This window comes from Coturnix japonica, chromosome 27 (genome assembly GCF_054131305.1).
Source record: "Coturnix japonica strain WE chromosome 27, WE-NBRP24, whole genome shotgun sequence".
NCBI classification, from domain to species: domain Eukaryota; kingdom Metazoa; phylum Chordata; class Aves; order Galliformes; family Phasianidae; genus Coturnix; species Coturnix japonica.
Genome location: NC_140689.1, coordinates 6671527 through 6684521, shown reverse-complemented (window position 1 = coordinate 6684521; position 12995 = coordinate 6671527).

The following is a 12995-nucleotide window of genomic DNA, read 5'->3' as shown; positions in this document are numbered from 1 at the left end:
TGCTGAGCCTTCTGTGCGCCGGCTGTGCTGTGCTGGGGCTGCATGGACTGCAGGCACTGACTGCTGCCTGCCTGCACGGGCTGCTGGGGGAGCATGGAGCTGAGCCCAGGCAGTGCCCCATCAGAGCAGCCAGCCCATCCCTGTGGGATCGGATGAACCTTTACTGCTTTGCAGTCTCTATGGGCTGAAAACAATCCTGATATAAATAATTTATATGAGAATGTTGTGGAGACAGATTTTCAGTTGTTTTCATTCATTCTCAAAACATGAAATGGTAAATGAGATAGATTTGCTCATCTACACAACACTGCTCTCCTTCACTCTCAAGCCCAGACCAGAGAGGCAGGATGACCTTCTAAGAATCACTGTGGCCCCCCAGGACCAGCAGAGGGAATCCCTCCCAGTGCTGCCTTCTTTTATCACAACCAGAGCAATGTAATCACCGAGGTCTGCTCCTCAATCTGCATGTGGTGCTCATCTCAGTCAAAGAATGTCTGTGGAAGGTTGGCTTTGATTTTTTGTGTGGATTGCATCAATGACAGGTTGGACTCCAGACTCAGTGGGATCATTTTTCATTGTGCTCCTTCCTCTGCAAATCTTCCAAAAATGTTGGTTTCTGCTGAGCTAGAGGAAGGAAGGAGTTCAGGCCTCCTTTACTTTGAACTAATTCTGAATTATTCTTCCATGAAAGTGGGTGATGAAATAAAACCTTCAGTATATGCAAAAACAAAACAAACAAAGCAACAAATGCTTCACTGTCTTTGCACCCTCTAGTTGTATATAGCTGCATCTTGAGAAAGATGAAAGGAACCCAGTGCCTGAATACCACAGTAAACACAGCAAACATTCCCTTCAGTTTGAAAATAAATTCCAAACTCATGGGAGTGGAGCATTTTTCTCAGCACGTTCCTAATTTATCGAGAGCACTAAAATCAATAAAACTACTTCTCTTCAACTTGGAAGCAGACCCAGAGCTCATGAGCATTTGTCTAATTTTAAATAAAAAAGCAAGATCACTTTTCACGTGCTTAGTTTACCCAGAAAATACTGTGTTAGCTCGATTCAATACATCTTTAGGACACTGAAGCAGTCTTCAATGTGTCTGTTTTCTAGTGGAGAAAAATGGAAATTCTTTGATCAAGAAAAAAGACCAAAGTTGCAAAAACTGACCAATAAAACCATTCCAACGTAAATCACATCATTGGATGCACTGGTAACATACATGTAAAAATCTGGGAAAGCACCATGTGAGGATCACTTTTAGGTAACATTTGTGTAATTCATAGGATGAGTTTTGCATGTATCAGCTTTCTATAAGTATTCAGTTAATTCAGGTATTCATGAGGCTTCCTACTGAAGCACGGAATTTTAAGTTAATATTGCAGGGTATTTTGAGACAGGATATTCAGAACTGAAAATCTCAAATATTTGTATCTGGGAATGGGTCCTGAAAGTCCTATATAGATTGAAACAAAAACAAATTGAAGACTGGTACATGTTTCTTTCATAAAGACACATAGTGAAATCATAGAAATAGGACTCCTCTATTCCAGACAAGACTGATTCTGTAATGGCAGAAGTTATTCAAGCCAGAGAAATATCAAGAAGAAGAATGCTAGCAGCATTTAACCAGCAGTATATAACCAGAAATCCGAGAGCAAGGAATATGGAAGTAAAGATGTGCAATATAAAGGTCTCCATCAGACTAACTCATTTAAAAATCTCACATTATTATACTTGATCTACATTCATAGAAATAGAAGGTGTCTTAGGACACATTGTTCCTGTAAGTTTTTTGTGTATCATCTTTGCATCATTCTGAGAAGTCTGTTCCCAGGCCTGCCTGCTTATTTGCTTTGCTCGTTCTTCACTCTGGAATAGATGTAACCCTAATTGAAGTCTTGGGTCACCCTCTCCTAAACCTGAAGCAAATGAAGAATAGAAATATTTATTTTCTTTCAAGCTGTTGGTTCTTATACAGCATTTTGAACTCAGCGTCACAAAGAAACACAAGTATTTCATCAGGCAGTTGTTTTTTAGAACTGCCCTTGGCCTACACTGTCTGCGGTCAAGTGAGCTTCACATTCATCATTCACAGCACACAGTCATTGGTTTTCCTGGTACTTTGCAAGTGCATGGGGAGACACTGTTCCTGATCTGAGTTCGCAGCCTAATGAAAGACAAAATAACAGAGACACTTGTGGCATTCAGAGTACAGGATTGAATTATGGGAGAATAACACACATCACATTCAAAAGTGTTTTCCTGGCAATGTCTGTTCAGAGGAGAATGTGAAAATTTGCTTTCACTGAATCTGAGAAGAAGAGGAAATACCATAATATATTTTCTGCAGATGAAAATGATTTTACAGTGGTTTGCAGATTTTGTGTAATTAATCTGGAAATGGGTTTAGAGTTACAGTATGTCCAGTCTGGTAAATTATGGGGCTCAGCCCTCACATGAGCCAGAATTCTTGCCTCCCCAGTGTTATAGGCTCTGTTTAGGGTTCCCACTTTGTTGTGAGAAGACCTACTGAAATTTTTGTCTCTGATCTCATTCATAAGAAGCTTCTGACAGTGGGGTAGAACTGCCTGCACAGGCTAACCATGGTGTTGCCTAATTTGGCAAGGCTACAGGCAACAGATGAGTTCAAAAGAATTCAGGCAGGCAAACTCTTTGATCCCAAACCTTTCCCTCACAACAAGGGAACCCCTCATGCCAATGGGAGACCTGCTGTGCCTATCAGAGACATTTCACTGCCTTCATCTTCACATGGAGTCAATAGAAGCCAAAACTGGAGCACAGGACTTCACCACCTCTTGTAAAAGTCTCATTTTGTTATGACCCTCAGTAAATTTCTCATCTACTTTCCTCCCTTCCGTCTACTCGGCCACATCTGTATGTACCCTCTATGATCTTGGTTTGCTTTCACTGCTCCTCTGCCATTCCCCCTTTGCTCCTCACATTTGTCTGGTTCATTATTTTGCATCAAAATTACATGCATTAATCCCTCTTATTCTAAATATAATCCTATAACTGATCCTATTTGCCTTTCCTATCATAATTCATACTTCCACTAGCTGGAAAATTACTTTACAAGCAATACAGACTGACTTTCATCTGTTTTATACCAATGACCAAACACTTGCAAACTTTGTCCCAGCTGTTCCCAGTTAGTTTGATTCCCCAAAAACACAGCACAGTGGAGAGCGATGGATTCCTCTCACAAAAGCCCACTGAGTAATCAGCTCATCAGCATAAGGAATGAATGGGCAATTGATTCCCTGCCAGCCCATCTCTTCCATGTATTTCTCAACTAATAATCAAGCTTGGCACTGTTTATGCCATCAGCTATTTACATCTCACTATTTCCGTACTCACCTCTGCACTCTGTCATTGCCTGAATGTGTTTAGATCCAGCTACTGCCTTGAATTTTCATCTTACAACTGTCTACCTGAGCAAGTTAATTCCCGTTTGCCCTATGGTCTCTGCTCAACTTTCACACTTCGATTTTTTATAATGCCTACACTAACCAAGTCCTAAATGTACTGTTAGTAACTCCATTAGCCACAGAAACTGCTCATATGAAAATCTCTGAAAAACTCCCCTTGGAATCCACACTTAATCTCCTATCCATCTTCTGTTATATCGACTGTGAATCTAAAAGCCAAATAAGTAAATTAACTTCTGTTTTTCAAAAATAAAAAACAAAGCAACAACAAAGAATTAACATAGGATCCACTGTCTGAAATATGGCTGGTGCTTTCTATTTCTGATTTCAGCTAGATCTGTTATTCCAAAATGAATCTGATGAAACTGACAGGTATGAGGGAAAAGTTGGGCTCATATGTCTGTTTCCCAAGTCAGAAGGAAAATAATTCTGCTTTAGAAGAAGAATTAACAGGTGCCTCCCATCATTTGCTTATTGAAGCACTTACTAAATCTCAGCAGTATTTGACAGTATAAATGGTTACTCCAGTGTGCTAACAGGAGACCAGGGGCTATTTCCTTTGTCCCTTTCAGTTTCAACATCCATCTGCTCCTCGTGCCTACAAGATCCCCTGGCACTGGGCAAAGCCCATCGCAGTTAAACTGTGCCAGGTGCTTTGGGCAGGACCTGAGGAAACTGGGAATTCCTGTGTTTTGGAAGAAGTACAAGAGAATGACCAGCAAGGTTTTTTGGTGGACTTGACAATAACTGGGCCTGACAGCAAGGGATTCCATCTGTACAAGCTTCAGTCCGTGACAGCCTGGTAGGTCACATTAGATTCACAGAACAAGAAATTCAACACATACATGTCTGACATTTTCAGTAGGATGAAGGGCTAACATCTTTTTTATAACTAAAGATACAAACTGTTTCTGAAACTGTCTACTGCTACTGCTTGTGGACAGTCACTGCAATTTTCACTTTAAAACAGTTGTTGTGAGTAACTTCCTTGCTGAGCCAGATGGCACAATACTTGCATCATTTCATTCAACAATGCGGTGATTTATTCATTCATTTTTTAAGCTATCAAGCCCAGGAAAAAAATACCTCAGTGCTTTAGCTCCTGTGTTTTTGTTTCACTGCTCTATTTGCAAACCTATGGAGCAATATGATGTGAGTTGCTCTCAGGCCACTGATTCCTTCCAGCTCCATATGTGTTGTGCCAAGAATGTTAAAACTGCTGAAAGGTGTATGTTATGGTAGTAAGGGGCACTGGATAAATGTTTCTCTTCTCACACTCATTAATTAGGCTAATATTGTATCTAAAGAAATCATACGTAGCATTTAAAGAAACAACAAAAGAAAACTATAAAACTGATTTTGGCATGAAAGGATGCACATCCTGAGACCATTCTTAACAAAGTGCAGTTTGTAGCACACTGCAGGACTGAAGATGCAGCAGACCCTCATAGGCAAAGCTATGTGTAATGGTCACTGCTGGAAGGGCAGCAGGAGAAAAGGAAGATGAAGACATTACTGGACAAGAACAGGCTGTTACTTGGTGAGACACAAGGAAGTTGCATTGAGTGGAAGTGGTAGTGGGTGTGTGTGTCAGTACAAAATCATACAGCCCATCTTGTGCCAGACACCAGCGCTGCTAAGTGCAGCATCTGAGTGCTTTCTACTTCAGTGTTTATAAAACCAAATAATGTGATCTACCAAGGAATAGCAGAGAACTTACAGCCACAGGCCTTCTGTGGAAGGCTGGAAATTTGCTTTTGACCATCTGCTTCTGGGCTTTAGGGAGGTGCAGACAAGGTAATCAAAGGACAGAAAGACAAAGCTTGGCTTTGGGCACATACCCAAACTTTCACAATATTCCTGGGTAAATTAAAGGGAAAATACACTCCTAAGGTAAGGGCTTGTGAACTGTTCTGCACCCAAAATTACTTTCTCAGAGAGGAGTCCAACCCTGCAAACATAGTGCAGAATTAAAATGCCTAAACAACCATTACAGCAGAGATGTGAATATGCTCCTGTAATTATATAGCTGTTTGTTCATTAAAGGAGAAATTTAATGCAATTAAAATATTTACAATCCTGCACACTAAAATCCAAAACAAAATTAGTTTGTACCAGAGATGCAGGCTGTGTTGCCTCCTCTCCAAACTGGCCTTTAGATACCAGAGCTTACAATGGAGAACTTTCCCCCTTCAGATGATGTAACCCAGAGTTAAGAACTGAGCTGATGACTGAAGGGTCCCTAATAATCTTTAAGATATCAGATTCATGCCAGGCATGCTGTGTAAAGTTCTTGGGATCAGAAACCAAAGGAGAAAGGACCCTGGGACAGCCACGCAGAAGGGTCACTGGAGCTGCACTGCTTGCTGTGTCTGTGTTCTTTCAGACTGGCACATGGCTATGTGGGATGGGAAGACATGCTGCTCAAACTCTTGCCCTTTTGCGCGCTCCCTGAGGGCTGGATCTCTGAGATTAAACATTTTCACTTCTCTCTTCAAATGAAAACGTAACAGAACAGTCCAAAGGCCATCCCTACCAAGAGTGCAAAGTGCAGACACAGAGGCACAGAACCACAGCAGACAGATGTGAATGCAAGCTGCAAGCAGCACATTTCAGATCCAGCTGCAAGGAGAATAGAGAAGCACTGCAAGAGCATGCTCCTCTCCCATACAGATAGCTCACTGCTATATTGGACCTGAATTTACATGCCATTTCACTGCACCTCAGCCTTCTCCTTGCCTGTTGTTACCAGCTTGCCTGTGTCACTCACTACTGCAGGGGGGGGAGGGGGGGGGGAGGGAGAGGGAGTAGGGGGGTGAGGAGGTGGTACACCCTTGTGGACTTTTCTTATTGAGGTACCTGTAGAAGACTTTCTTGTTCTTCTCATCAAGTTTAGTTCAAGCTGGGCCTTGGCTTTTCTGACTACATCCCTACACAAGCATCCTCATACTCCTCATACAGGACCTCTCCCAGTTTTTACTGCCTGTGCATTTTCTTCTTGTTTTCCAGTTTGACAGGCAGGTCCCAGTACAGCTATGCTGGTCTCTTACCTTCCTTTCCTGACTTGCTATACTTGGGGATGGAGAGGTCTTGTGCTCTGAGGAAAGCATCTGTAAAGCTTTCTCTCATTCTTCAGCCATCAGAAATCATCCAGTGAGTGCAAGTAATGAGGATGACATGGTGCATGTAGAAAATGTAATTGGCAGAGCTGAGGGGACAGAGAAATGTGAATGAACCTTCAGTACTTTCCAGCAAGAGTGGCTTGGTATAAGATCTGCTCTTAGCCAAAGAATGCAGGGCAAGCTGAGGAAAAGCTGGAACGACAGCTTGGACAGTTATAGTATTTAACTTTATTCTAACACTCATTACTCATGGAAAACTTAAATGAATAGCACACTGAAGGCTGCACTTGACTTAGATGAAGTGGATGTAACTAAAGCATCTCTGCTACATCATTCAGACTGAATGTATGGTAACAGGAAATCAATTAATCTCCACCAATATTTGTTCTTTTTAGTGTGAAACTGCTTTAATGAACTCATTGTGAGTGGTCAGTCACCACTCACTCTGGAAGAGCCTCACACATTTGATAAAGCACCGTACTTTTAAAATTCATGTTGGAAAAGTGACAAATGTTGAAGATGAATTGCTTGGCATATGTGATCAGCTAATGAAATATCTTCCTCATCCCTATTATTTAATTCATTTTCTGCTGTTTTTCCCAATTAGGCAGTAGTCTTCTGCCTTTGGCTCTGAGTCCAGAAGCAAGCCTGCCATTATCACTTGTCAACATTTAATTTGTATGCAAAAAACTGCTTTAGTGGAGGTGGCAGTCACCTAATTTTTACCTGGTACTTTCTGTAGTCATTAAAGTGTTTGAAATGAATAAAAGCCACCAGCAGCCCAGGGTAGGTCCTTCACTGCAAACAACATGGGGTAAGGGAGCCCACTGCTTGATGGAGCAGCTACAAAGGTGTGTAAGGGAGTCCCTGTCAGCTGCATGAGGCACACCTACACTGCTCCAGGCAGAAGTCAGTGTATAGAAGGGAGAAGTGAAATGCATGGAGTCTCTAATAAGATAATAATTAAAAAGAAAAAAACAACCAAGCAACCAAACAAAAGAAAGAAAACCACTGAAAAACTGAAAAACACCACAATCTTGGGCCCACGTCACTGTCTGAAGCTTCATACCAGCTGGAACATTTGCAGCCAGATAAGCAAAGGGAAGCTCCGTGATTGCACTTGTTTTCTTTGGTGTCAGTTTTCTCATTTCCTCACGCTGCTGAATTTTGTGACTGCACACAGGCAGGTTTTGGTACATAAGGCGAAGGTAAGTGTAGCTTCTGCTTGTTGCAACACAGCCCACGATAGAACAGATGTGAAAGAGATTAGAAGGGGGAAGAGTGGATGAGCCTGTGCTCCTGCCTTGCAAACAGAAGGTGCCAGCAAAGCCCCACTGCTCTGCTGGGCAACAGGGCTGCCAGATGTACCCACACCAGTGGTTGTCTGGCTGACACACCCCAGGGTTGGTAGGAGGGTCATCGGTAATGTAGAGAGCAGAGAAGAGGGGATTACTTTGGAGCAGATGTTTACACCTTTCCATCTTACCTCTTCTCATTGCTTTCATTTGCATCACCTGCAGGAGCTGCCTCATCCCCACTGGAGCCAGTTTCACCACTGGGGATGATTATAGGGCTCTTATCAAGTACATGCAAACCACTTCTCCAAAGCAGGCATAGAGAGTGCTGATGACACCCTGATGAGAGACAAGGAGTATGGGTCATGACTATTGTCTGTGGGCAGCTCTGGCTGCACCTTCCTGAAGAAGGAGCAGAGGTTACCCACAAGTACTAACTGGAGGCCAGAGCTACAACAGATAAAACCTGGAATGCCTCACCTGGTAATCAGGTGGCTTTTCTAAGCAGGAGGTCAGGTGCTGCATGATTATGGTGATGGATGTAAGAGTGCTGCACAGCACCCCAGCTCAGGGAGCAGCAGCATGACAGAAGCTCATTTACATCCTCTCAGTCATAGAGCTTTGTTGTTGTTGTTATTGTTGTTGTTGGTGGTGGTTTATTTCCCCCTCAGAAAAAATGTAGTAATCCAAGCTTGCCTTGACAAAGTCCTTCAGCCTTATCTTCCACACGTTATCACTGTTTGGAGGTCTGTGCTGGGAGAACAATGTCCTGAACTACTTAGCAGCAGGGAGGCACCCACTGGCTCTCACCTGGCCTGCCCCAGAGGAGGACTTGTTTCCTGGTGTTTCTCATTTAGAGCCAAGGGAAGAGATCTGAGTCCCTCAGGCAAGAGATGGCTATAAGAGATGGGAGGCGCTGCAGCAAGACAGGACAAAGTGCACTAAGCTTCCCAACAGAGAACTTAGTGGTGGCAGAAGTCACCAGTGTAGGAGTACTTTGAGGAAAAGTCAGTGCTGTTTTCCAGCAGTGGTTGTTCTGAGGACATCCCCACGTGTTTTTTCCTCTCTTCATGCAAGTGACAGGAAAGGAAATAGGTAGTCAAACACCTTATGAAGATAGCCTAAGATTGGGAGAAAAAGATGATTAATATATATATACATATATATAATAAATGTTAATTAAAATATTAATAAGGAAAGACTTCAGTCATTCATGTATAAATGAAAAGATAGTACTGTGGGCATGACATGGGAGCAAAGCAGAGCTCTGACCCCCAGCATGTACCTCACACTCATCCTTCTCTGAGCACACAGCAGCAATCTTTGCAATTTGTGTGGCCATAATTATATTCTCAGTATCTCTCCTTAAGCTGTCTTTGACAAGTCATTTATATTTTGCCTGCTTCCATGAGCTTTTATAGAAAAAAATGTTGGCAGGCAGCTCTCTGCTATCCTGCCTGTCTCTTGTCTGTCTGATGACTGATTTCCAGTGAGAGTCAGTTTTGATACTTGAAAGGATCCAGACTGTTATTACTGCACCTGTGAGTGGTGCGATGGAGGTGTCTGACAAACGCAGACGGGTATTTGAGTGAAGGGTTCAAAGGCTGAGGGAAGTTCTGGATCATGTGTAAACCACTGTCCAGTGCCTTGTGTCTCTGCATCAGACAGATAATGGAGCAAAGGCAGCACCAGAGGAGCACAATCAAGTGAAGGGAAAACAGAACAAACTGAATATTTCAAACAAGCCAGCAGAAATAGTAAATTCTCTGAGGACTGAAAAATACAACACACGATGGGACAAAAAGAACTGATCCTGATGTATGTATCTAGGCAAAAACCTCTCCAACGGGGAAAGAGTGTGCCCCTGATCTGCACTAGTATCAAGACTTTGGGCAGACAAAATTGGGTGGATACTACAGAAAAGGGAAAAAAATCACACCTGGTCCAATCAACAGTCCAAAGCCAATGTGAGGGCTGTTGGCAGCTTGATGTGTGCTCAGACTGGGCTTAAGATGAAGTTTGTAGGTGGGTAAACAGAACCACCCTCAGCTGAGGACCAGGCACTGGTGAGAGTTTAGAGATGAGCTCTGCCAGGACAAACACCACGCATGGAGCCGGGCAGTGTCAGCTGGTTACAGGGCATGCCCACGTTGCACTGCTCAGGGCCCAGTTCCAGCTCAGAGCATCGTGAGCAACATGTGCAGATCTTGCACAGGACAGCTGTTTTTTCTGGAAAACACACAAAGGTTACGCAGTTTGCACCCTCAGCTGTGGCCCCCCCGTATCTCATTGCTTATGTCAAGCACACAGCTGGGCTGATACAGCACTCACATTATTGCTCACTAACTGCTGAGGGGAAGGCACGTCAGATGTGAGGCAGTGCTGTGCCCTCAGCAGCCAACAGCTGTGAGCCATGAAGGAACTCACCTCTTGTAGCCAGGTGGGCAAACACATTTCAGGGAGCCGGGGGAAGGATAACAGCCATGTCTTGAGGCACTGAATGCACAGGGAAATGCCACTCATATGTGCAAGGAGTCATCATCACAGTGAGGCACTGTGCTTCCTCACCACAAAACCAGTCCTGAAGCCTGACTCTGCTGTGACAGTGGTGGTGCATGGTGTGATCCTGGCATTGAGTGGGCAGAGCAGTGAGTGGGGATGGCACTGTGCAGGAGCGACCCAAGGAGCTGTGCCCTACAGCAGAGCTGTGCAGGCAGTGCTCTGCAGGTTGGGGAGAGGTCTGTCTTGGCCTTTTTGTCATCAGTCCCAAGCAGGTACTTCCTTTGCTGGGCTTGTTACAGCAGGTGAATTATTTCTGGGGGTAACTACTCATTGTCATGTTCTAGTACATCTTGTCAATTGACTTAATTGATTTATCAACTAACTTAGTTGATTCAGGTGAGGGTTGGCCTCTTCTCCCACATAACTAGCAATAGGACAAGAGGGGCTGGCCTCAAGTTGCACCAGGGCAGGTTCAGGTTGGATGTCAGGAAAAAAATATTCTCTGAATGAGTGGCACTGGAATTGACTGCCACGGTGATGGAGTTACCTTGCCTGGAGGCAACATGTAGTGCATCACTAAGGGACATAGTTCAGTGGGGAAATATTGGTGGTGGATGGATGTTTGGGCTGGATGATCTTGGAGGTCTTTTCCAGCCTTGGTGGTTCCATGATTCTATGATTTTAACTTTTTAATTTTTTTTTTCTCACAGTTGGATTTGTTTACCAGTTTTATCAGTGCAAGCTGTTTCCAGGGTGCTCATGGATCACACATGCAGCCATCCCACCCAATCCTCCCAAACTGTCCCAAATCCACCCTGCTCCAGAACCATAAAGCAGAACAGGATTCCCTTAAACTGTTCCATGTTTTGATCTGCAGAAGTCTTTCGGGCTGCTCATAACATCTTTCCACTGTTCTTCAAACAAAGAGAAGAAAATTTTCCTAAGATCAGGAAGTCCATAAGAGTTAAACAGCCTTGCAGAAGAGACACATCATCCCATCCTAACACAGAGACAAATGCTGTCAGAGCCTTCATTAGCACTCTGCTTTGTTTTTCACTAATCAAGTCAGTGTGAATGATGCTGCTCATGATTGTGCTTGATTGTATTAGTGTTACAGATTGAACAGTCCATTTTTTAATCTGCAGAAAGCAGCAGCATTATTGCTGAACTATATTTAGAGATTTTATAGATAGCATGCTCTGTTCTCTTACTGCTTCCTTGTAATAGGATATTACATGTACAGCCCCAGGGAAAAGGAAATGTGCCCTACACAGGTGGCTGCGAGGTAATTTTGCATGATGAGCAGGTACATTTCTGAGTCATCAGTCATTTCACATCTTCCTGTCTGACCAAAGACCATGATGGTTCCATACAAAAACACTGTCACCTCAGATGTTGGTACAGATCCTGCACAGTGGTGGGGGTTGAGGCAGAGCCTGGCAGATGCTAAAGCCCAGAACCCTCTTCTGGAGATTGGTAAAGCCAGGTCAATAACGCAAAGGAGAAGGGAAATTATATGATTTCTGGTGTAACTTCTAATAGTTTTATTAAACTGCGGGCAGTTTCAATGTCAGAAGGACGGAAGATTCTATATGCTCTCAACTCCTACATCCCCCACAAAGGTGATGAGAAGATTCTTTTAGTCCCACCTTTGTCAGGTGTCAGCAAGAAATAAGGTCAGTAACTGTGAAGAGAATAACCCTACTCTCATTTTAAAACTACTGTTATTTCTAATGGTACTTTCAGTTTGGTATTTTTGGATTCCTAAAATAAAATTAGGTAAGGTTGATAAGGAATGCACTCATAGGCTGCACAATCGCCGATAGAGGAAAAGATAATGCTCACCTCCATCACACTCTGACTTCAGTGCTGCTAAATAAAACCCAGAGGTGACACTATAGTTTTAAACCTCATAGACAAAATCACATTTTGTAAATCACATCCGCCTTGCCTGCACTTATACTATATCAAAATTAATGGAGACATTTTCTGCTCCAGCAGTAAAAAGTAATTTATACGTCAGGCCTGAAGTTATAATTGCAGGCAAAAAATACGTGAGCACGGGAAGCAGATTTCTATGTAGCTTTAATCACCAGCCACGGTCCTTCGAGGCCACAGAGGCTTGAAGGTGATGGTGCAGCACCATTGCAGCCATAGCAGGATTTATGGGCAGCTCCACATGGTTTCCGAGAGTGGGGAGCAGAGCCCTGGCAGCCCCCTGGGGCACAACTGGAGCATCGGGGCCCCCACCCCATTCTGGCCCAGAGCTCTGGCCAGGGCTGCAGTGTCCCATGGGGAGGGCCTGGAGTGGAGGCACTTCTTTGTGGGAGGGATGGCTCTGACATCTCTCCTTCACTGATGGCCCTTTGGGGGGCTGCCAGGACAAGAACCCCACTGACATGGCTCTGTGGGACCCCCTGCACTGACCACCAAGCACCTGCACCACATCTGTATCACATCCTGCCCTAACACCAACAGTGTGTAGAGGTACAGGTGCCATGGGACGCAGAGCCATACCTAATGCAGCCATGAAGAGAGGGAAATGGAGCGTTTGCCTCACTTTTACAAGGCTCCAGCTGATCCCTTTACACTGAGTAAATTGGTATGTTTGATTCCTCCACAGG